Source organism: Antechinus flavipes, chromosome 4 (assembly GCF_016432865.1).
Source record: "Antechinus flavipes isolate AdamAnt ecotype Samford, QLD, Australia chromosome 4, AdamAnt_v2, whole genome shotgun sequence".
Taxonomy (NCBI): Eukaryota; Metazoa; Chordata; class Mammalia; order Dasyuromorphia; family Dasyuridae; genus Antechinus; species Antechinus flavipes.
In genome coordinates, this window is record NC_067401.1 from 471517271 (window position 1) to 471543948 (window position 26678).

The following is a 26678-nucleotide window of genomic DNA, read 5'->3' on the forward strand; positions in this document are numbered from 1 at the left end:
GGTGATCTCAGCCATGTGACTGTTTCCCCCAGTTCAGACGGTAACCATTCAGCCTGCCTGTCCTGTTTGTATCCTCCCATAGTTCCACATAAGGGAACAACCAAACACACTGGGGACCTTCCTCCCCTTCCCCTGGCATCTCAGGCACGGCAGAGAATCATACGAGCCGCCCCCATCTCCCGGATGCTTTAGCTGCTGCTCCATTCTCCAAGTCGGACCATGGGAGACCGGGGCTGGAGGCATCCAAGGCGTTTTGTGGTTTCCTTTGCTCCACAGGTTGCCATGAACTCTCCAATCCCATCCAATTCTCATCTCCAATCTGTCCACGGTTCTCCCTACCTGCACTTTCTATGGGCACATGTCTGCTTTACAGTGGCCTGACTTCTTGAAAATGAATTCTTCATGAATTCACAGAGTAAAGGTGGGGAGGAGGAACAGTGCTCTTTCCTGTGTATTCCCTTCTATTTCTGTTTGGAGGCTCATCCTGGTTGGAAAGAGAGTGGAGGATGCTTAGGAATTACTCAGCTTTGAGAGGGCTGGGAATTGACACAGGGAGACGAATTTTTAAGAATACAAGTCATTCCCCAATCGATAAATGGTCAAAGAATGTGAACTGACCGTTTTCAGAAGAAATTAAAACTATCTTTAGTCATTTGAAAAACACTCCAAATCACTCTTGATAAGAAGAATGCAAATTAAAACAACTCAAAGTACCACTTCACATCTATCAGACTGGCTAATAGGACAGAAAGGAAAAATGACAAATGTTAAAGAAAATGTGAGAAAATATAGACACCGGTGCATTGTTGGTGGAGTTGTGAGCTGATCCAACCATTCTGGAGAGCAATTTGGAGCTCTGCCCAAAGGGCTATCAAACTCTGCCTACCCTTAAATCCAGCAATACTAAATCCGTGCCCCAAAGAGATCAAAGAAAAAGGATCCATGTATATAAAAATGTTTTAGTGGCTCTTTTTTGTGGTGGCAAAGAATTAGAAATTGAGGAAATGCCCATCAATTGGGCTGAACAAGTTATGGTATGTGATTGTTACGGAATACTGTTGCACTTCTTAATTGTCCTTGGTTCTCAAAGAGAATCCTGACACTGGGGAGATGATATTATGATATGCAAGGAAATTGGATCACCTGCCCCGCTTTCCCCTCCAGAATCATTTGGGTTCAGTGGCCAGATATAGATCAGAATGACTGGATGAAATGGGAGACCGTGGCCTTTTTAGGAATAGAAAAACCTAGAAAGATGGACATAAATTATTGCTGAGTGAAGTAAGAAGAAACAGGAGAATCTTGTACCCAGTAACAACAACAGTGTTGAAGATGAAGAATTGTGAATGACTTAGCTCTTCTCCACAATATAATGATCCAAGATAATTCTAAAGCACTCATGATTTAAAAAAAAAAAAAAAGCTATCTATCTCCAGAGAAAGAACTGATGGAGTTTAAATACAGATTAAAGCAGACTTCTTTAAAACTTTAATTATTCTTGATTTGTTTGGCTTTTTTGGTCTATGTTTCCTTTTGCAACATGTCTAACAAAGAAATGTTTTACATGACTGCATATGGTAATATATATCAAATTGCTTGCCTTCTCAATGAAGGGAAAGGAAAGAGAGAGAGAATTTAGAACTCAAAATATTAAAAAAAAAGTGAAAAAAGTTATTTACTGTAACTGAGAAAAAAATAAAAATAAACAACACATGTACCACCACAAAAAAAGAATTACTCAGTTTTTAGACAGCCATTAGTCCTTTAAATGGAAAAATCTCTTTTCCAATAACCAATCATGGAAAAAATGAATCATATGATTCTTGACCTTATTCCAATAAATGAAACTGAAAGAATGGAAGAAGTTGCTAAATGAAAAGATGGCTCATAGGAACTCCTAGGAGAAGCAAATTAAAGGAATTGATGAAATTGGCTTTATCATCCAAAGGCATTCACTGTTCTGATTCATCATTTCTAATGATAAAGGACAAGATAGGCTTGAATATTAGCAATGAGAGTTTGGTTTTTCTTTTCTTTGCCAATGGATGAGGTAGAAGGAAGAGAAAATAGTTTTTTTATTAATTTAAAATTTGTTTCATTTGAAAAAAGACTAGATGTGATATGAATGAACTTGAAATTTAGTTCCTTCAATTTGGCACCTTGAAATTCCACCCTAGTTACAACTCTGATCACGGGGACTTATCTAGGCCCCATAATATTGCTCACATTAAGAAGTGACTTAGAATTCATTTAAAAATGCCACTTATATAGCACTTTTTTCTTTTTTTAATTTATTAGTTTTTGACATTTACTTTTATGAGATTTTGATTTCCATTTTTTTCTCCCTCCCTCCCCTCACTCTTTCCCAAGATGGCAATAAATCTGATGTGGGTTATACATGTATAATCATATTAAATATATTTCCACATTAGTCATGTTGTGGAAGAAGAATCAGAACAAAAAAAAAAAACACACACGAGAAAAAAAAAGTGAAAATAGCATGCTCTGATGTGCATTCAGACTCCATAGCTCTTTCTCTGGATGTAGATTGCATTTTACACCCTGAGTCTTTCGGAATTGTCTCCTATGTAGATAGCACCTGAAGGCATGATCATCTCATCATGGGTCATTGCAAAAATTATTCAACTTTATGATCTGTGGGAACATGTGGTTTTATCTCAAACTACCAATAATCATTTGTTAAGTAGACCTACTGTGTGCCAGGTGCTGGAGTTATGAAAAAAGAAAGAAAACAATTCTTGTCTTAGAAGAGTTTATATTTTATCAAGTGATATTTTTGGTGAGTCCTTGTAAATATACATTTAAGATCTCTCTCTCCAAATGCTAAAATTGGACACCAAATAAATGGGTGTCCAATCTGGCAGAATTCTTTTTCTAATAGATTATCAAATAAATAACTGGAATACTCCCCCCTCCCCCCCATCCTCAGGTTAGCATGATGTGACTGGCGCTCTTTTTTCTGGTCTCCAGAGGAAGGCAAAGAAAGACAGAAAGCCGGATTCCCCACATGGAATCACTTCTCCGTGGTCTAATCCGGGATGAGGAATGCACTTTACTGTAGATGGACTTATGGCTCCGATTAGAGGGACCGGCTCATTCATTGCCTCCAGTGACAATTTGGATACATCTGTCACACCCTGGGCTCTGCTCCCATGACAGCCTCCTCACCAGGCCTAGAAAGCCACACAAACCCTGGCCCTGTCCCCCACGGAGACGGTTTATTGGATTTCAAACATTTGGAATTCTCGGTCATGTTGGCCGACAGCCTCTCCATCAATTAGGACAACCCTTTGGGCCTGCCTTTGTCTCCCACCGACTACCCAATCCCCACCGGCGAGCCGCTCCCTGACTCTGATGCTCTGGAACCGTGCTTGGAGATGGGTTTCGCCCCTGAGGTAGAAGCTCCCTGGCTGAGGTAGCGGGCTTGCCCTCCCTTACCAAGGTTTGCTCGGTGCTGGTGCTTTCGATCTGTTTTCCATCTTCATCTGTTCTTCTGTTTTAAATGTCCATACCTAGCGCTTCATAGATGGTTATTGATCAATTGATTGATCCCCCGTGAGGCAAAAGAGATGAGACTCATGAGTGCTGGGACCGCCTACTGGTAACGTTCCAGCAGCAGCGTCGGCACCTGGGAGAAAGGAGCCGTACCTGGGGCTCGGGGGTCCCCACCGGACGTAACTGTCCCTCGTGATGGACAAACCCATGAGCGTGGGAGCACACGTGGTCCCTGAGGCCGGAGGCAGAAATGAGCCCAGCGCCATAGAAGGGATCCGATCACGGGGTGACTCCCGGTATCAGCAAAAGGGAAGGGGAAAAGCATTCAGTAGCAGCCAAAAAGGTTCAGTGAGGACATTGCGGGCTTATGGCTGCACAGGCAGGACAGGGCCGGGATGCTGGGACTCCTCGGGGATTGACAGCAGGAATGGGAAACATTCATTCAGCAGCAGCCAAGTCATGGAGGGGGAGTGCGTGGGCTGGGAGCAGCAGCCATTTTTCTCTCTCTGCTGAAGAGGGACTCTTGTTCTGAGACCCTTACACACACACACACACACACACACACACACACACACACACACTCACACAGACAGACACTCAGTCACACACACTCACACACACAGACACACACACACACACACACACATCCAGGAATACTAGACCATGGACAAAGCAGTGGCTGTCCTACTAGCCAAACAACCAGCATCAATTAAGCACCTACTATGTGTTAGTCGCCACAAAAAAAGGGAGGGAAAGCAGTCCCTTCTCTAGAACTCTCATAATCTAACGGGAAATAGGGGACAGCATGTAAACAACAATGACTTAACAAGATACATGCAAGATAAATTGGAGATAGTCTCAGAGGGACGGCACTAAGGTAAAAAAGAATTGGGAAAGGCTTCTAGCGGAAGGTTGGACTTTTAGCTGAGACCTGTAGGCAGCCAGGTAAGTTAGGAGGTAGGGAGAGAGTCTAGAAATGGAGGGGGATCGCCAAAGAAAACACACAGTGAATCAAAAAAAGGAGGAAAGGAAGTGGATACATGGGTTGCAGACAGCCTTCGGGAGAAAGTTAGCCACAAAAGGTAGGAGAGATATAGGAGGGTGAGTAGAAGAGATGGATGAATAAAATGAGGCTTTGTGGGGACAGGAAGGCAGACGTGTTTGTAGGCAGTTAAGCAGAGTGGCTTGGGAAAGATTGAGGATATATGAAAGAGTAGGGATGACAGAAGGAACGATCAGCTCAAGAAGATGGGATGGGATGGGAACGCTTGTACAGATACAGGAGTTGACCATTCGTCCCCACTCCCTGTCTTTCTCTCTCCCTCTCCCCCTTAATTTTTTCAGAAAAAAATATGGAGAGTCTGATCTTAGAGAATGTGGAGAGAGGGAGCTATGAGAGGTTTGAGAAAGGATGACATGCTGTGGGAAGTGGGACAGTGAAACGATTAGAGAACAGAAAAGAATTGCCTTGCTGCAGGGAGCGCCCAGTCGAGATTATGTCACAGATATACATTTGTCACAGACCCAGTCATCTGAGTTTTGTGATTTTCTCCAGCTTCATTTAAGCAGCACATGAGTGGGAATAAAAGCAGAGGATTACAGACGTGATCCAAGGTTAGGGATTGAGAAGGCAAGACCTTCAACAGCAAAAAGGAGCCGTTGAACGTTCACTCCATAACATTACTCATTGCAAGTGCCTGTTCTGAGCTCTCTCCCAATTCTGACATTCCTTATTCTAAGGTCCCTCCCAGTCCCGACATTTGTTCTCTTAAAAAATATATTTAGCATTTTATTTTTCTCCAATTATACATAAAAACAATTTTAATATTTGTTTTTAAAGGTCAGGTTCCAAATTCTCTCCCTTCTTCCCTCCTTACTCCCCTCGTTATGAAAGTAAGCAATTTAATATGTGTAATCATGCAAAACATTTCTATTGTATACATGTTGTGAAAGAAATATACCAAAAAACTTAAGAAAAAGAAAGTTTAAAGTAAAAATTTAAAAAAAATTTAAGTAAATAAAAGAAAGTATGCTTCAATATGTATTCTTTCTGAGGATGGATCACATTTTTCATCATAAATCCTTCAGAATTGTATTGCTGAGAAAAGCTAAATCATTCACAATATTACTGTTATTTTGTACATATTACATTTCCCTTTGCATCAGTTCATATAAGTTTTCCAGGTTTTTCCAGGATCATCCTGCTCATCATTTCTTATAGCACTCAGTATAATCACATATTACAACTTGTTCAGCCGTTTCCCAAATGATGGGCATCAAGAACTGCTATATTTTTCTACATATAGATCCTTTTTTCCTTTGGTTTTTATGACTTTGGAGATACAGACCTAGTAGTGGTTTTGCTAGGTCAAGAGGTATGCATGATTTTATAGCCTTAGGACATAGTTCCAAATTATTCTACAGAATGACTAAATCACTTCACAACTCCACCCATCGAGCATTATTGTCTCATCTGTCCCACATTTCTTCCATCATTTGATATTTTCCATTTCTGTCCTATTAGTCAATCTATTAGATATAAGGTAGGACTTCAAAATTGTTTTAATTTGAATTTCTCCAATCAATAGTGAGTTTAGAGGTTTTTTTTTTCATTTAGCTATAGCTTTGATTACTTCATCTGAAAACTTCATATCTTTTGATCATTTATCAATTGAGGAATGACTTATTTTTATAAATTTGACTCGATCCTCTCTATGTTTTAAGAAATAGAGCCTTCATCAGAGAAACTTGCTTTAACATTTTTTCACAGTTAATATTACTAACTATATTTCCCTCCATCCTATTTCCTCTCCTCCCCCATTTATTTTATTCTCTCTCTCCTTTTACTCTGTCATTCTTCAACGGTGTTTTGTTTCTTACTTCCTTCACTCCTATAACCATTCCCCTTTTCTTTTTCCCTTCCCCTCCTACTTTTTTGCAGCGTAAAATAGATTTCTATGCCCAATTGAGTGTGAATGTTATTCCCTCTTTAAGTCATTTATAATGAGAGTAAGGTTCATTCACTCTTCCTTATCTCTTCCCTCTTTTCTTCCCCTTTCATGACAGATGATTTACAGCATTCTACCTCTCTCTTTCCTCTATTTTAGATATCATTTCTTCACATCCAAATTTCACTTAGGTCCTCTATCTATATTCCCTGAGTGTAACAGGAAACTGAGAACTTCCCAAGAATAGTCATTTAAAGAGAATCCCAAAACAAACCTCTTACTTGATAATTCCAGACCCAATTTCAAAGGTCTGTTGATCATTAAGGCTCTGGGAAGAACAACAAAAGACCTGCTCCTCTAGTAGATATATCTGGTCTCCTGGACCTTTACTTAACTTCTTAGAAGAAGCTAAGTAATTAATGAACTGGAGACATTCTAAGGGATCTGTGAACTGAGTAATCTTTATTTGTTGAGGAAGCCTGAGGTAAACCCAGCCTCCTTGGTTATCCTAGTTAATGGATTCCTTACCTCTAAACAAATCTCTTTGTGAGGGGATTATATGGTTTCTTATAAAATCATTAACTAAAGTAGATTGAGATTTAATTTATCTGGGGAAATGAAATAGGGTAAACAGTTGTAAGCAATTGTAAAACTGACCATCATAAAATTCAAGTCAAAATTAACAAGTTCATGTTACTTCCAAGCATTATTCTTGTGGTCACGACTAGATAACTCATTTCAATCTCTATGGAAATTAGCCTCTCTAGACTGGGTTTGGAGTCTAATCTGGAGATATTCGCTTCTTGAAAGATGCTAAGAATAAGTATTTCTATTCTTCATTTGAGCTATCTCTGAGTCTTTGTAAATTGGATTTGCTGTACCACACACTCCCTCTAACTGCTCCAATAATGAGAAAGTTCTTATGAGTTACAGTATCATCTCCCCATGTAGGAATATAAACAGCTTATTAAATTACTTATGATTCCCCTTTCCTGTTTTCCTTTTTATACTTCCCTTGGATCTTGCATTTGAAAGTCAAATTTTCTAATCAATTCTGAACTTGAAAGTCCTCTATTTGATTGAATGTCCATATTCCCCCCTGAAATATTCAGTTTTGCTGAGTAAGTGATTCTTAGTTGTAATCCTAGCTCCATCATATTATATTTCTAGCCCTCTTTAATGCAGAAGTTGCTAAATCTTGTGTTATTCTGTTAATTCAAGATACTTGAATTACTTTTTCCTGGCTGCTTGTAATATATTCTCCTTGACTTGGGAGTCCTGGGATTTGGCTATAATATTCTAGGAATTATTTTGGTATCTTGAGATGATCAGATTTCTCGATTTCTATTTTACCTTTTGGTTCTAGAATATCAAGGTGGTTTTCCTCGATAATTTCTTGAAAGATGATGTCAAAGGTTTTTTTTTTTTTTAGATCATGAAAGTCCAATAATTTTAAAATTCTCTCCCAGATCTATTTTCCAGATCACTTGTTTTTCCACTGAGATATTTCAAGTTGTCTTCTATTTTTTCATTCTTTTGTTTTTGTTTTATTGTTTCTTGATTTCCATAAAGTCATTAGAGCTTAGCACAGACTTTGGCGCACAGTAAGTTCTATATAAATGCTTATTCTTTATGGGCCGCAATTTTTCTTCCATAAAATGAAGAGTTTTGGAAGGGATGATTTTCCAAGATCTTTTTAGCTATAAACATTCTATGATCTTAAATCAAGTGATTATAATCAGCAAAATAGCAAAACACTTTCCAAACATTTGGAGACTGGCAGAAGTCAAAATAAATTTTGATGCAGACTTTCTATCACCCTCTCCCCACCCTGTGTCAAATTTCAAAATCCTTGTGTCTTAGAGAGGAAACCAAATCCATATGTCCATGATTCATTTGCACTTAGTTCGTCAAAGTACCATTTAGTAAGCACTAGTTTTGAGATGTTTTTCACCAGAAGTGCCTTGCTGCATTAAGTGTTCCCAAAACAGGAAGATTTTTTCTTTTTCCTTTTATTTTTATTTTTTCCTTCCCTCCACCTCCATTGGAGAGATTTCATTTCTCAGAGTCAGTAGTGCTGGATGACTCTTCCAATTAATAACCAATCACCCAAGCATTTATCAAGTCCCCAGTATGTGCCAAGCACTGTGCTAGGCACTGGGAGTATAAAGACAAAAAATAAAAATTTGAACCCTGCGCTCAAGGAGATTACATTCTAATGGGGAATCCCTGATTTCAAGATTATTGAACTTTGACTTTTCACTACCCTTCCCAACAGAATATAAACTATGTAAAGGCAGGGACTGTTTTTCATTTTTATCATACATATTGTAGATGCATAATTAGCGAATGTTATATAATCACTTGGTGGGTGGGCTGCTCACTGGATAGAGCTCTGGAATCAGGAAGATTTACCTTCATCAGATACATATTAGCTGTGTGACCCTGAGCAAGTCACTTCATTCTGCCTCAGTTTCCTCATTTGAAAGATGGAGAAAGAAATGGCAAATCATTACAGTATCTCTGCTAAGAAAACCTGTGAGTGGAGTCTCAGAGAGTCAGCTTGACTAAAACAACCACCACAATAAGTGATTATTAAATTAAATTAACTGGGAATTTTAATGCTATACTTTGTGCAAAGGCCCAAAGGAGCTGAGCCTGCTCTGGCTTCCTTGACCTTTACTTATTAAGTCAGTCATTTAATCTACAAATATTTATTAAGGTCCTATTATGTGCCTGGAACTGTATTTATTAAGAGCCTACTATGTGCTGGGCATTGTGTTCGCTAAGGGCCTATTGTGTGGCAGACACTGTGTTCATTAAGAGCCTACTATGTGCCAGGCACTGTGTTTACTAAGGGCCTATTGTGTGGCAGACTTTCTGGAGATCAGTCTGACATCTGGAGGGATGGAACAGGGGCAGCTTGTATCAGGAAGACCTGCCAGTGGCCTTTTCCATAATGCTGGAATGAAGTGAGAAGGGACTGTTGCCCTTCTCAAGGTGTCAGAGGGAGAAAAAGAGGCAAGGTATCTACACTGCCAAGGTAGAAATGAAGGGATTTGGCTACATCAGGTAGGGAGGTTGGGAGGGACAAAAGAGAACAAGGTGCAAGCCTGGGGGGCTGGGAAGATGAGCCAGTCCTAAGGCTGCTTGGTTTGGTCACTATTCCACCAACCTTAATCAGGCTACTCTTCTGTAAATAAAAGAGTTGAACTAGATCATCTCTAAGGTCTCTTTCAGGTCTGAAATTTTATGTTTTAAGATCTGTCACAACATGACAATGCTATGGTTTAATTTCTAATATTTTAGATGCTAAAATACCTCCCAGGACTGACCTTCTGGGTTCTAAAGTTCCTTCAAGCTGTAACCTTCTCTCTTCTAAGGTCCCTCCATCTCTTGGTAGCTATGAGCCTGTAATCGTTTCCCTAGTGGCGAGATGACCTTCTTTGGACCATCTGGTCACCTCAAGCGAGGAATCACAGAAAAATGGGATTCAAAAAGCAATAGTCAGATAAGATCAAGAGACCAAGTCTATAAGATGAAATTCAGTAATGACAGATGATTGAGAATGGTTAGACTTGAGTTCAAAAGAACCAGCTTCTGCAGTCCAGGAAAGTTGGAGGGGAAAGGGATACAGGAAGTGTGGAGGATGACAGAAGAGAGGGTATCTTAGGGAAGAGATAGTCAAAACCAAAACACTTTTGAATAGGGGATGGATGAAAGAAAAAAGAGAATAGAATAAATGGAATTAATAGTGGGAATAATTATCAAAAGTATTTTAAAGCAAGTTTTTCTGATGACAGCCTCATTTCTCAGATTTATAGAGAACTGAATCAAATTTATTTAAGAGAGACAGACAGGCAGACATTAGAGATAAATAATCAAAATATATGATCTATGCCCAAAGGATCATAAAATCATCCATATTCTTTGACCTAACAATATCACTACTAGGCATAAATTCCAAAAGAGATTTTTTAAAAGGAAAAAAACATATATGTATAAAAATATTTATAACAGCTCTTTTCTCAGGGCAAAGAATTGGACATTGAGGGGATGCCCATCAAGCAAGAAATGGCCTCATAAATTGTGGTATGTGCATATGAAGGAATATTGTTTAATAAGAAATGACAAGCATGATGTTATCAACAAAAAACCTGGCAAGATCTCCAAGGGCTCAAGCAAAGTGAAACGTATTGTGTAATAGCAAGAAATGTATTGTGTAATAGCAAGAAATAGCAATGTTGTGAGATGATCAGCTGTGAATGACTTCGCTATTTTCAGCAATACAATAATCCAAGACTACTCTGAAGGATTTATAATGAAAAATGCTGTCCATACCCAGAAAAAGAACTGATTGCATCTGAATACACACTGAAGCATACTTTTTTTTATCTTGGTGGGGGTTTATCTGGTGGAGAGAAGGGAGATCTGTTTTCTTTTGCAACAGGAATTTTATGGAAACAGTTTTCACAACTTCACATGGGCCTTCTTAATTGGGGGAAGGAAAGAGGAACGGGGAGAATCTGGAACTCAAGATTTTAATTACATGTTACTGGGGAAAATAAAAATATTCAGACATAAAAAGGCATCTAGTAAAACTGGATCATAAGCAATAATATAAATTAAATCAGTGGTTGAATTCTCCTAGAAATCATTCCCAAATGTTTGCCACCCATCCATCCCTTCACACATATCTTAGAGAAGCTCAAGTCTCACAATTAACCACTGAATTTCTCCAACAGAAAAGATCAATAATCATTCATGGCAGATACCTTCCCTAGAGCTCTGCATCCCATTCACTCATCCAACCCCCAGTTTCAGAACTGTTCTCTCTCTGGCTCTGGCTTCTACCTTGATCTCTTCCTCTCCTCCTCCTCCTTCTCTTCTTCTTCTTCTTCTTCTTCTTCTTCTTCTCCTTCTTCTTCTTCTCCTCCTCCTTCTTCTTCTTCTTCTTCTTCTTCTCCTTCTTCTTCTTCTCCTTCTTCTTCTTCTCCTTCTCCTTCTTCTTCTTCCTTCTTCTTCTTCTTCTTCTCCTTCTTCTTCTTCTTCTTCTTCTTCTTCTCCTTCTTCTTCTTCTCCTTCTTCTTCTTCTCCTTCTTCTTCTTCTCCTTCTTCTTCTTCTTCTTCTTCTTCTCCTTCTTCTTCTCCTTCTTCTTCTTCTCCTTCTTCTTCTTCTCCTTCTTCTTCTTCTCTTCTCCTTCTTCTTCTTCTCCTTCTCCTTCTTCTTCTTCTCCTTCTTCTTCTTCTTCTTCTTCTTCTTCTTCTTCTCCTTCTCCTTCTTCTCCTTCTCCTTCTTCTTCTTCTCCTTCTCCTTCTTCTTCTTCTCCTTCTTCTTCTTCTCCTTCTTTCTTCTTCTTCTCCTTCTTCTTCTTCTTCTTCTTCTCCTTCTCCTTCTTCTCCTTCTCCTTCTTCTTCTTCCTTCTTCTTCTTCTTCTTCTCCTTCTTCTTCTTCTCCTTCTTCTCCTTCTCCTTCTTCTTCTTCTCCTTCTCTTCTTCTTCTTCTCTTCTTCTTCTTCTTCTCTTCTTCTTCTTCTTCTTCTTCTTCTTCTTCTTCTTCTTCTTCTCCTTCTTCTCCTTCTTCTTCTCCTTCTTCTTCTTCTTCTTCTTCTTCTTCTTCTTCTTCTCTTCTTCTCTTCTTCTTCTTCTTCTTCTTCTTCTCCTTCTTCTTCTTCTTCTTCTTCTCTCTTCTTCTTCTTCTTCTTCTTCTTCTTCTTCTTCTTCTTCTTCTTCTCTTCTTCTTCTTCTCCTTCTTTCTTCTTCTTCTTCTTCTTCTCCTCTTCTTCTTCTTCTTCTCCTTCTTCTTCTTCTTCTTCTTCTTCTTCTTCTTCTTCTTCTTTCTTCTTCTTCTTCTTCTTCTTCTCCTTCTTCTTCTTCTCCTTCTTCTTTTCTCTCTCTCTCTCTCTCTCTCTCTCTCTCTCTCTCCTCTCTCTCTCTCTCATATCTTCAGTTTGTTTTCATGACAATCATTAGCTCTTCTTCTAGTCTCCATGGATGCTAAACAGCCAGTGTATGGGCACTGTCCTAAGTACCCACTCTCCTAAGTCAAACCCACTCCCTCCACTGAAATCCCCCTCATCCTTTTTAAACTAGAAAATTGAAAGCTGTTGCTGTGTGATCCTGGGCAAGTCATTTAACCCCAATTGCCTCAGCCAAAAAAAAAATTGAAAGCTGTGAACTGAGAGATGCAGTTACCAAAAGCACAGAAGGGTTCAGGCCCTTACACTTTCCTTTTTAAACATAAAATAAGGATCTTGAATTAGATAATATCTAAAATGACAGCTCAGATTCCTGTGCTTTGTGACTTTTTAACCCTTTAGCATCCCTATATCTGTTGCATTTAGCTCCATTTCTCTCCTTGTTCTTGGTATATTTTTAGTATCTTTATCTTGATGGGATTTTTGGTGGAGGGAAGGGAGATCTGTTTTCTTTTGCAACAGGACCTTTATGGAAATATTTTTTACAACTTATGTATGGAAGATAGAGAAGCCCAAGCTGCCCTTCAGCAGCTTCATGGATGGGGAATGGAGAACAAAGACAAATAGAAATCATGTCAATCCTTGCCCACTATATAGACCATTTTCTCATTTGGTTCCCACTATAATCCTGGAATCACAGAATAAAGGGCACAAGAAAAGACAGAGTCAGAGACTCAGAGATGGAAAGGATTTCAAGAGCCATCAAGTCCAAATTGGTACTGGAACAAGAATTTCCTACAACCCAGATAATCCTGGAATACCTTTAGGGAGGGTGAACTCACTACCTCTATAGAAAACCAATTACTGAGAAATTCTTCACTACCTCTGAATTAAGCACCCTCTTTCTACCTTTCCTCCCTTGCTCCTAGTCCTTGGCTCTAAATCCAACAAGAAGTTTAAACTCTCTTCCAGGTGAACAATGACTCCTCAAATATTTGATGACAGCAACCACCTATCCCCAAATCATCTCTTCTCTAGGCCAAATGTGCCCAATTGCTTCAAACAACTTCATGTCACAGGTACGTGACATAGTGGATAGAGTATTGGACCTGAAGTCCTGAGTCCAAATTCAATCTCAGATGCTTACTAGCAGTGGGACCCTAGACAAGTCATTTAACCTGCCTGCCTCAGTTTCCTCATCTGTAAAATGGAGGTAATAACAGCACCCACCTCCCAGGGTTATTGTAATGATCAATTGAGATAATATTTGTAAAGCACTTTGCAAACCTTGAAGTTTTCATAAATGCTATTATTGATTATTATTATTATTATATTATGATTTTTTGTCTTCCTCTGGACAGTAAAACTCCTATGGTTAAACAAATGCCTGAAGTAGGAATCCCTTTTATAAAACCTCAACAACTAGCCTGCCAACCTCTGTCTGAGGTCATCAGGGAGACAGAGCTTACTTACATACTAAACAGCCCCCAGAAAGCTCTGATCATTACAAAGCTCTCCTTATGACAAACGAATCTGGTCTTCAGTGATGGTGACCCATTCCTGCTGCCCTCTTAGGAAATTTTGTGGACGTGAACAGAATCAAATTTTGCTTTGTTCCTTATCTCGTCTGGCAAAAGGAAACCAAAAGGAAACCTCATGGAGCAATAGAGCTGGAAAGGGTCTCCTTAGAGCTTTGAAAGTCAGAACCTGGAAGGGTCATAGAACAGGAACTGTTAGAAGCTATAGCACATCAGTGATGAAAGAGGCTCTACAATATAAGATTTTGGAATACACAGTCATAGAACTTGAAGAGGCATTAAAACATAGGATTTTAGAATTACTAGGCAGCTTAAAACAGAGAATGTCACAGTTAAGAGGGGTCTTAGAACAGGGGAGGTAAGGGCTGGGAGGGAACTTAGAACAGGGAATATCAGAAGTGGGAGGGTGTTTAGAACAGGGGTATCAGGGCTGGAAGACCTTAGAACATAGACTGGTACAAGAAAGAACCTCAGATCAGAGAATGTCAAAGCCAGTAAAGAAAGAGTCTTATGGGAACTTTCCCTTGGAATTCAAGTGGCTTTGACCACAATTATCACTACACAATTCAGAATAAACCAAACAAATAGAATTTGTCCCTAAGCCTTTGTTTCTATCTCAAAGACTTTATTTGTGGTATCTGGGATTTGCCTTGGGTGGGAGAGAATGTTTCTGAAGAGGTTACCCATATACAGAGACCATCTTGAGTTAATTTGTTTACAAATCATCAGAAGGCTTCCTCTTCAAACAACAATCCCCCAAAAATCCATACGCTGACCCTTCTGTATTAGCTAATAACTCAATCTGTGGAGTTTCTCCACCAGCTCTTTCCATTTGGAGGAGGAAGGGAAGAACAGACGGAGGGAAAGAGAAGAAAATGAAAAATCAGTTCTGCCACAGTCAAAAGAGTCCAGGCTTTGTATCAGGAGACTTTAGTTCAAGTCCTACTTACAATACAAAGCTTTATGATAGCCTCAGTTTCTTCATCTGTAAAACTTTTGTATTACCTTTGTCACAGTGTCATGGTGAGATTCAAAAGGAATAACATATGTTAAAGCTCTAGAATTGCATGATTAATCATTGATGATTAACAAAGTCCATCCTATTCATAGCCTTTATATCCAGTGATCCTGAAATACCCCCTCTATTCTTTATTCTCCGTTGCCTGCTACCTTATTCGTATCCCCTCAACCCACCCCACAGCATGTCCCATTGTAAAGCCATTTCCTCCTCTCTAGAATGGCTGTTCCATTGATAATGATACTTCCACTCCAGACCTTTTCCTTCTCCCCCCTTCTGACTCTCTGATGATGACACAGACCCCTGGACACTCTTTCCAGAACTGTTTGCACTTTTACTCGCTGGTCAAGCTAGGGGAGTTCTCAGACCATCAGTCTTCGCTTTTTCCCATCTTCACCCCTTGGTGATCCAGTTCAGCCCCTCACTGTTCTCTCTTGAATCCCTTGTTCCCTTACGTTATCACCTATCTTGATTTGCCAAGTCTCGGCCCTGGTCTATCCCTTGCTGGATCATCACTCTGTCTTCATTCCTATTCAGAGCTCTTGCTTCTTCGCCTGAATATTAGATATTTTGAGCTGCGTGGCTCATCCATATCTTAAACTCACCATGTCCAAAATAGAGCTCACCTATTTAACTCTTCCAAAGTTCCCTATTACTCATATAGGTACCGCCATCTTTAACGTCACCCAGGGTTATGATCTTCAGTTCTTCACTCTTCATATCCAAACTCTTGTTAGACTCTTCGTGATCCCAATTGTGGGTTTCTTGGTAAAGATACTGGAGCAGTTGGCCATTTCCTGCTCCATTTTAGAGTTTACAAACAAGGAAACTGAGGCAAAGAGAATTAAATGGCTTAGCCAGCATCTGACAGCTAATAGGTGTCTGAGACCAGATTTGAACTCCTGAGACCAGATTTGAACTCCTGACTCCAAACCCTGTGCTCTGTGCACTATGGCACCATCTAGCTAACAAGATCCATGACTAAGTACAATTTTGAGGACCAATGACAAAACCGTGTCCTTCAGTCAAAAAAGTGATGGAATCAAGATATAGAATGAGATATATTTTTGGACCAAAAAAAAAGGGGGAAGGAGAAAGAGTGAAGGACTCAATCTCACCAGTTTCAAAGGCAAAAGGGTCTATTCCACCCACCCACCTACCTACATGGTAGAGAATACATCCAGTCCATGTTAGACAACCTGGGTATGACCAAAAGCCTCTCAATATAGGAAAACTCAGCTAGCCCAGAGAAGCCCAAGATACACATTTCCCCCTGAAACCTGCCATCCCTGGCAAATGGGCAGGAGTCGTCATCCCAAATTCAGAATAATTCTCTCTGGTCTCAGAGGAGATATAAGCAATGTTCTTTCACTTGCTTCTTCAGAGCCATAGTCAGGTCTCAAATATCACATCACATGTACAGCTGAAAATTATAACTGTCTCCAAATACAAAGTTTTGCATTTTCACAGAACAAGGAATATTTCATGAAGTTCCTCATACATAAGTTTACCCATTATCTCTGTTTCCTTAGCATGATTAGCCTGATAGGGCCTGTCTCATCCACCCAACCCCCATCAACCAGAAGAAAGGACAAAAACAAAGAAAATTGGCTCAGAACAGAAACTTGGTTGACACTGAGCTTTCCAAGCTACATGGAACTGTCCCTACAGGGATTTGGAACCTGGGGACAATTTGTTGATGCCCCTTTCTCAAATGAAAATACTGACTGGAGTAGCAAGTATTCCAATGTTTCCCTTAATGCATTAAGGCTATTTATTTGGGGCCTTTATTTTAAAAAATGTCCTTTCTACACAAAGTGCACTACAATTCACTAGGAGTCTCTCTAAGCAAAGATGATCACCACAGAGATCTAGGCAACTTTTTCTGACTACCTTATACTAAAGGGCAATGGAAATTCCCCTATGGAGCCTTGCTTTTGCCAAGGCAAACCATATGGCACCACAGACTCACTCAACAGCACAGAAAGACAAGAAGGGTCACCTGAAGAAGTGTCCAAGAACATCAGCCAATTGTGGGTTTAAGGCACCAACATTCTCATCCTAAAAAGAGTCAAACCCATTTGTGGGAATTTCCACTCACTGACCCGGCCATAGCAGATCTCAGACTCTATTACAAATTGGCAATCGTCAAAACTGACCGATTCTAAGAAATAGAATGGTGAATCAGTGGGATAGATTAATTCCACTGATGAACATAATTATCTAATGTTTGATAAACCCAAAGGTACCAAATTCTCGGATAAGAACTTACTATTTGACAAAAACCCACTGGGAAAAGTAGAAAATGATTTGACAGAAACTAAATATAGCCCAACGTCTTATACCATATATTAAGATAAGGTCAAAACGGGTGCATGACTTAGACATAAAGGGTGATGCATTAGCAACTTAGGGGAGTCGGGGACAGTTTAGCTGTCAGTTTGTAGTGACTGAGAGTAGAGACTTTATTATTTCTTGTTTTGTTTCCTCTCCTATTTGTATCCACTCTGGGGTCCTGCCAAGCTGGCTTTCTCTGTGGTTCCTCACACATGTCACTCTTATCTCCCTTCTCCAGGCTTTTGAAATGACTCTTTCTCTGCCACACAATGTCAGCCTGAGCTGCTGAGCCCCAATGATTGACTAGGTCTTCCCAGAGCTTCCGTTTTAAGCAGGAAGTTCAGGCCCCGCCATGCTCTCATCGCTCTCCAGGCCAAAGTCCTGACCATCCACTGGGTCTTCTTCTCCATTGGGTCCCTTCTGTGGGGTCCATTCATCTTTCCCCTCCTCTTCATCTTTCCAGTTTCCTTTATAGAATATAAGTTCTCTGGCGACATGAACTATCTCTCTTTACACGATGCTTGGTACATGTAGGCACTTAATAAGGTATGATTGATTTGACTTATCGGGTTGATTTTGGACCATAAAAATTATCAGGTTGACTTTGACCGTTATGGCCAAGGCCGAGCAAGAAGAAAATAATTTTAAAGTAAATTTTAATTTAATAAAGTAAAATAAAGAAAATAATTTTAAAGTTAAAGGGATTAGATGAGAGAATGGGATTGTTGGGATAATCTAATAATCTAGGTTGGAGGTAATAAGTGTCAGAGGTGAGTAGAAGGAAGAAGATGGATATAAAATATGTTAAAGAGGTAGAATGCCCAGGATGGCAGAAGAAGGAAGAATCAAAATTAACCTCAAGCTTGGGGACCTTTGGCTGAGGAAGGGAAGGGAGGGAATAAATATCTTAAATAGCACTTACTCTGTGCCAGGCAAGGTGCTAAACCCTTCACAATTATCAGGATGGCTCTAGGAGGCAAGAGATGTCGTTATCCCCATTTTATTATAGGAACTAATGACTTGCCTAAGGTCACATAGCTAGGCCCAGGCTTCAGTCCATGCAGCCACTGTGTCATTCTCAGCACCCTGGGAGGAAGGTGATGGTAGAAATGAGTGGGGGGAGGGGTAGACATACAGTTACACTTTATTTCTAAGGTTTATAAAAGGTATTGTGTGTAGAATACTGGCCTTGGAGTCAGGAGAATCTTGAATTCAAATATTACTAGTTGTGTGACTTTCCCTACCTCAGTTTCCATATCTGTAAATGAAAACCATTTTTAAAAAACTATAAAAATGGTTGTAAAGATCAAATGGGATGACATTTGTTCAGTACTTTGAAAACCTTAAAGTTCCATGTAAATGTTACTGTATTATTGTTATTATTATTATTATTATTATCGTGGTACTTTTAGCTGTCCCTGCCTCCTTTATCTGGCTACAGATTCTCTTCATCAATATCCTATCAATCTGTGGCCTCTCGTGGTCTGTATTCCTTATGTCCGCATGTTTCCTCTCTCCTCTCCCTTTTGCCCCTTCTGGGAAGAGCCTGGGACAGATCTGGAGCCCACAGTCTCAGGCCCGATTTTATCTAAGAGATTGCCCCGAGTTGTCCTGGCCAAGGGCAACTCTGTAAAGGGACTTCCTGGACCGATAAGCCAGAGATGTTTGTTGTCCCAAATCCCTGCTTCCTGGATGTGGCGACCTCGGAGCCCCCCAAGAGGTGGGAAGCTAGAAAGTCACATCCTGAATGAGGCTGAGGGAAGTCCCACCTGACTGCCAGCTTCTGATCATCCCCCTTCATGGTGCACCAAGCACGGACCGTTGGGGCTCCTGCCTCCCTGGGGAGAGGTCCACGTTTCCATCCATACTCTGTACAGGGCGACTGCCCCCAGTATATCTCACCTTACATAGTCGCTCACCAAACATTAGAGAGCACCCGCTCTGGGCGAGGGTAGAGGGGGTTCAGGAGGACCAGCCCCTCTGCCGTGAGGGCTCTCGATGCCCTTTTCAGAGCTGCTCACCCACCTCCCGTGTCTCCTGGCAACGACTCTCACCTGGGACACAGTAGCCTGCACAATAGCCACACCGGGTAAATTCACTTTGGTGGGTGGGCTGAACCAGATGGAGTCACCAATAGACCTGAAATCAAGTGACGATTTTGGGGTGTCTACCCCCAAATATGAAGGCATCCCCCCATGAAATGGGAGGATGAGAGCAATCTCCTCCAATGGCCCCGAAGGCAAGCGCTGCGGAACGCTTGGTCAGACAGGGAAGACACTAAGGTCCCCCGCCACATCCTGGGCCACTGCTGGTCATCCTGACTTTTGTCCGGCCTCTGGCCCTCCGTGACTCGGGAGGAGAACGTGAAGCTGACAATTCTGCCCAACTCTTGCCTCATTAAATCCAACCACACTCCAGTGGGAGCATCGCCCCATGTCCTCAGGGGATCTCTTCAGAAACGATGGACAAACAAAGCACTGGGCCAAACTCTGGGCAAACGGCTCGGTCCCTGCCTTCAAGGAGCTTACCTTCCAGCACACTCTCTTCGTCTCCCCTCAGACTTATACACAGAATTTCATGAGATCCGTGGGGTCATCTCTGGAAATCATCCCGAGGCCGTCGGGTCCCTCGCCCTCACTTTTCAGACAAGGGGGTGTCAGTTGCCTGAGGTCTCCCCAGTTAGACCATAGAGAGCCTTTGCCACCTCCTCGTCCCCACAGACCATCTGCCCTCCTTCCCTGCGTAGGGGATCACTTGGTGCTGTACAGTTGAGGAAACCAAGGACCATAGGTTGGCCGTGGCTGTGCAGCGAGTAAATGAACACGGGCAGGAACCAGAACCCAAGCCTTCTGGAGGCACTTCCCACAATCCTTCCACCCTCCCGCCCCGACCTCTTCTGCCTTTGACACAGGGTTGGAGGGAAGCTCCCCCCTAGCCCAGAGGCCACCTGGAGCCCCAAGAAGATCCACATCTCCACCACGCTTGGTCAGCTTCACATCCTCAAGGAAACGGCTTCTCTAGACAATCCCTTCACTGCCTAACTGTCGACACCCACGGACCATCCATCATCACCCACTTACAGGCTTAAGCCATTAAACAGTTAACTTCCCCAGGAGCAGCCCGTGCCTGGAAACTCCTTCCCCAGTGAGGAAACCTTAGAGGCTGTTTGGGCGTTTGAGTGATGGCGGGTGTTGTTGGCCGGCTTCTGTTTCTAATTAAGGCAGATTTGCTTAATGAGGTCACATTCCCCTGTACTGGGCGGGTCAGAATGGGGAGGGTGCTAGGCAACAGGTGACCTCCGGGGAGGGGGCTCCCACTCAGCCCCACCATGGAGCTAACTCAATGCGGGCGCTCTCATTCATCACCTGGGCCATTTGGAGAGTGGGACAGGCAAGAAGCCATTAGGGCTGGCCCCAGACTCAAGTCTGTGCTTCATTGTTCCTGATTCTCTGAGGGGGCAGGAGGAGATGCTGAAATACTGAACATTTAATGGCGGACCTTAGAGGGGTCTTAGAACACAGAACGTGGAAGCATGGAAGGCGGGCAATGGGAGCTCAGGAAGTTAAATGGTGAGACGTAGAACAGGGGGTGGTAGAGATGAAAACTACCCTTGAAACCTTCTAGTTCAACTCCTGACTTTTACATTTAAGAAAACTGATGTCCAGACAACTTAAGTCATTTAGCCAAAGTACACGGCCAAGCCAGACGCAGACAATCCATGCATCCAGACGCGTAACTCGGGGATCATCAGGAAAACCCATCCCCGGTTTAGAGGATCCCTCCGGAATGTTCAATATCATAGTGAAGGGATCCCTTTAGGGGAAAGCAACAAGTTACTCCCACAAAAAGTCCAGGCTTTTGGCTGATAACCTTGTGGGATTTCAATCAAAGGAAGTGTAGCATGAAGAGAATGCTCGTGTTCCCCGTGAGGGCTTTGCTGACCTGGTGAGTTTTGCCAGATGGCTTTGGAATGCTGAGCCAGGAGCAGAGGGAGGATATTCCATCCCTGCTTGTAACGGACCGGGTCTCAGGGAGGGTTGTCTCCATCTGGCCCCTAATGCCATCCTACAGGGCTAATCCTGTGTGTCCGCTGGGGGAGAAGGAGTTTCACTCCAAGTTAAATGCAGCATCTAAGATTCGAATCCATAATGAAAAGATTCATTCCACAAGCATTTATTAGGTGCCTGCTAGATAAAAAATAATACTTAAAAATATTATTTTGTCATTGAACACAATCACAAAGTCTCAAAATCACAAAATCTCAGTCAAAAAGAATGTTCTACCCTTTTCAAATCTGAAGCTGACACAAAACTTGAAGGGATAGCTAGTGTACTGAATACCAGTCAGTTGCCAGGAAGATTGCGCGACTAGATAGACCGAAACTAATAAGATGAAAGTCGATATGAATTAATCAATCAATGAACATTGATTAAATGTTTACTGTGATCTAAACACTATCCTAAATGCAAGAAACAAAGAAAAAGTTAAAAACGGCATCTGCCCTCAAGGAAGTTTCATTCTAATGGGGGAAACTTCATGTCAATGAGTAGATACAAACAGGATATACACAGGATAGATAGAAGGTGATCTCAAGGAAGTCAGTGGCAGTTGGGAAGATTGCACAAAGTGGGATTTGAGATGAGTCTTAAAGAAACCAGGAAAGCCAGGAGATGGATTTAAAGAGGCAAATGCTCTAGACAAGAGAAAGAAAGAAAGGAAAAAAAGAAAAAAAGAGAAAAAGAGAAAGAAACAGAAAGAGAGAGAAAAACAGAAAGAGAAAGAGAAGAAAGACACAGAAAGAGAGAGAGAAACAGAAAGAGAAAGAGAGAGAGAAACAGAAAGAGAAAGAGAGAAACAGAAAGAGAGAGAGAAAGAAACAGAAAGAGAGAGAGAAAAACAGAAAGAGAAAGAAAGAGAGAGAAAAAGAAACAGAAAGAGAAAGAAAGAAAAAAGAGAGAGAAAGAAACAGAAAGAGAAAGAAAGAAAGAGAAACAGAAAGAGAGAGAAACAGAAAGAGAAAGAAAGAAAGAGAGACAAAGAAAAAAGAGAAAAAGAAGGAGGAAGAGAGAGGGGTTAGGAAGAAAGGAAGGAAGGAAGGAAGAAGGAAGGAAGAAAAGAAAGACAAATGGATGGATGGATGGATAGATGGATAGGTAGATAAATGAATAAAATAGAAGAGGAGAGAGAAACATGGATGGATGGGTAGACAGACAGATAGATCTTCACATATATAATATATTGGAATTGTTCAGTCCTTCAGTCATGTCCAACCCATGGACTAGACCCTGCCAATGCTGTCCATGGGGTTTTCTTAGCAAAGACGATAGGGGCATTTACCATTTCCTTCTCCAGTGGATTAAGGCAAATAAAGGTGAAGTGATGGAGCTGGGAAGAGTTTGAGGCCAGGGTTGAAGTCTTTCTGACTTCAGGTCCAGCGCTTTACCCACTGAGCCATCCAGCTGCCTCCCATACATAGCACAGAGATGGGCAAATGTAGTGTTGGGTGGGAAAGGTTTATAGGAATGGACCGGACAGTGTACAGCGGAGGGATTGGAAGGTCTGACCTCTGGAGAAGGGATTCTCCTTATTCTGTCCTCCCTCCGGCTCCCTGGATGAGGGATGTGTGATAGTAGAAGCTGGTTTTTACTTCTGGTTTGGACTAAGTAGCCTCTGGAATCCTTTTGAACTCTGACACCCTATAACCTCAGAAATCACAAAGTCCAACCCAGAGCTGGAGAAAAAATGGCCTCTCTTCAATGTCCTTCCCTGATCCCCCTAGTTTCCCTCTCGGATCAAATAGGAAAAGCTTAGTCTTTCTTGCACACAACATCTTTTCAAATATTTAAATAGTTCTTGCAGGGAAAACAAACCTTGTGGACTTACTATTCCAGCCCAAAAGGGCTTTAGAAAATTATAATATTAGGAGGTTAGATCATGAAAAAATGCCATGAAAATCATCTGGTCCCACTCCCTAAGTTAAAAGTGAAGAAGTCAAGTCCCAAAGAAAAAAGACTTGGCGTTCTGGTCTTTTCTAGCTTGATTCCTTTATTTGATAAGGAAATCAAGACCCAGAAAGGTTCACTTTGCCTGAAGTCACATAAATACAATACAGAGAGAGCATTTGAACTCCACATCCAGTATTATTTCCGTTATTCCATGCTGCCTTCAGAATCCAAAATCCAGGGTTCCTGTCATTAAACAAGCCCTCCTGAAAGAGTGAAATGTGAGAGTTTTGAGGTTCACAAGCTTGTAAATTGCCGCCCCCATTAAACATATACAGTACATTCCACAATACACCCCACTTCTCAGCCTTTGTGCCCTTCTTAAAAAACAAAACATTTTGAAAGAAAATTTTGACCATTCTTCTTCAGAGTTCAGGATTTTTTTTTCTTTTCTTTATAGAGAATGTCTATTTCAAGCATAAAATTATAGGAATTCACTAATGGAAAGAACAAAATCCACATATAAACAGTTTATTGGTATTGTTACTACTGCTCCTGCTAAGATCTCCTGCAGAGTAAGTCTACTCTATTTGAACACCTCCAGTGATCACATCTCACCTGACAGCTCTAATGTGACTCAGAATTATATGGTTATGGGAGAATCTAACTAATTCAAAGCGAATTAGAGAGAAAGGTAGGTGGGATAGTAATATATGTAAAAAATATATATTCATGGGAAGGAATCCACTAACAAAATGGAAGCGACAAGAGAAGAATATTTGAGTGAGAATTAATTAATTACATTAATATTTATCACATAATAATTGGGAGGACAATGCACTATAGAATTATAGAACACCTGGACAGAAGCTTAGAACATAGAGTACAAGGAACTTATTGTCAAAATAGAAATAATGGGAACAGCCTTAAGGAAAAGTAACTACTCCATCTTAAAAGTATATTATAAATGAGGAGGGAAAATCTGAGCATAGTCTAAAGTATACCCAGATTTTTAAAAAATAGATTTCTAAGGGTTCAGAAAAAGGATCAAAAGAATCTTACAACCAAAGTTTCTACAGAGAAAGTGACTGAGAAATGAGATATTCTCTAAAACAAAATGAAATCATGAACACAGTGATTTCAGTGCATAAGAAAAGAATTCATCTAAAGAGATTGATGAACGAATGATGGATTGAGGAGTGGAATTCATTTGGTTAAACTAGATTTTTTTTGTTTCTTTTTATTTTTATTTTTTTGCAATCAACAAAAATCTATTTCTCTCCCTTTTGCCTCTCCTTCATTTATGAAGAAAAGAGAAAAGAAAACAAAACTTTTGTAACAAAGATTCACAGTCAAATCTAATTCCCACATTGGCCATTTCTAAAATATAGGTTTTCCCAATTCCTGAACATCATTTCTATCAGGAAATGGGAGCATGTTTCCTCGTGGAACTTTTGGGGTCATGATTGGTCATTTCATTGATAAGAGTTCTTCCATCTTTCAAAAACCAATCTAGATTGTTAAATGGAAGGTGGAGAATATAGGAGCCAGGGAAGCAAAAAGAGGATAAGTGAAAAAGAATGACCCAATGAAATAAGAATAATCTCAAGAGAGCTAAAGTCCAAATCAGATAAGAATAACAATGAATTCTAAAGACAACCAAAAGGTGCTTTTTAAGCCATATTGAAGGCAAGAGAAGGATAATGCATAAAATCATCATAATGAGAGACATAGGGAAGTCAGAGCTTCTCAACACTTACTTAGTTTCTATTTTCTTTGCTATGAGGACTGTTTATACTAGATAGTATAAAACAAAATTGAAGATAAGGAAATAGAAACTCAAAATGCATAGAGATGATAAGAGTGTCTAGCTGCCCTCAATGTTCAAGTCACCTGGAGCCAGTAAACTATGACCTAAGGTATTAGGGGGGGAATGGCAGAAATGATTGCCAAGGCATTATTAGTGAACTTTGAAAAAACCATGAACAGTGCTCATCTCACATGATTTTTCTTTTATATTTTTTCCTGGCTCTCTTCCTTGGGGCATAGAAAGCTTTCCCTCCTCCCTCCCATTTCTTGGATTCCATGACTTCCTTCAAAATTCAGTTCTCAAATCCCACTTTCTTCTTGAGGGCTTTCTCAGTCCCCCAATCTCCCGCCTCCAACTGCTAGTACCTTCCCATCTGAGATTCTGCCCTGTGTGCCCTCTCCTTATATCCTATACATAGCTGTTTTCTTAATGTCTCCTTCATTAGACTGTCAAATTTCAAATATTTTTGCATAGTCCCTGGCACATAGTAGGAGCTTTATAAAAAACTTGTGTTGACTTCATTTGATAAAAGAATCACAAGATCTTGCTTATATATTTTAAAAATCTAAAGTCTCTTGATTTATTGACTCGTTGATTGATCAGTGTTTGAAGGCATAAAGGCAATGCCAAATGAGGATCAGATGAAGGAACCAATGTCCAACCTGAAGAAAAGATGCCTTAAGTAAACATCATGGTTGCTTTTAGACATTTGAGAAACCTTAGAGACATTGAGAAACATGTGCAATTCTTCTATACATATTTCCACAATTATCATGATGCACAAGAAAAATTAGATCAAAAAGGAAAAATATGAGCAAGAAAAAATGCAAACAACAAAAAAAGTGAAAATGCTATGTTATGATTCTTTCTCAGTTCCTACAGTCCTCTCCCTGGGTGCAGATGTCTTTCTTCATCACAAGCCCATTGGAACTGACCTGAATCATCTCATTGTCGAAAAGAGTCATGTTCATCAGAATTGATCATATAATCTTGTTGTTACTGTGTACAATGTTCTCTTGATTCTATTCACTTCACTCAGCATCAGTTCATGTAAATCTCTCCAGGACTCTCTGAAATCATCCTGCTGATTGTTTCTTATAGAACAATAATATTCCACAACATACATATATTATAACTTATTCAATCATTCTCCAACCGATGGGCATCTGCTCAGTTTCCAGGTCCCTGCTACTTCAAAAGGGCGGCTACAAATATTTTTGAACACATGGGTCCTTTTTCCCTTTTTCGTGATCTCTTTAAGATACAGACCCAGTAGAGACACTGCTGGATCAAAGGCTATACACAGCTTGATAGCCCTTTGAACATAGTTTTATATTGCTCTCCAGAATGGTTGGATCAATTCACAACTCCACCAACAATGTATGTTTCCCATATTTCCCACATCCTCACCAACATTCATCATTTTCTTTTCCTACTCTCTTAGCCAATCTGAGAGGTATATAGTGGTACCTAAGAGTTGTCTTAGTTTGCATTTCTCTGATTAAGTTACATGTAAAGCACCTTTTCATATGACTAGAAATGGTTTTAACTTCTTCATCTGAAAATTGTCTGTTCATATCCTTTGACCATTTATTAATTGGCTTGAATTATTATAAATTTGAGTCAATTCTTTATATATTTTAGAAATAAA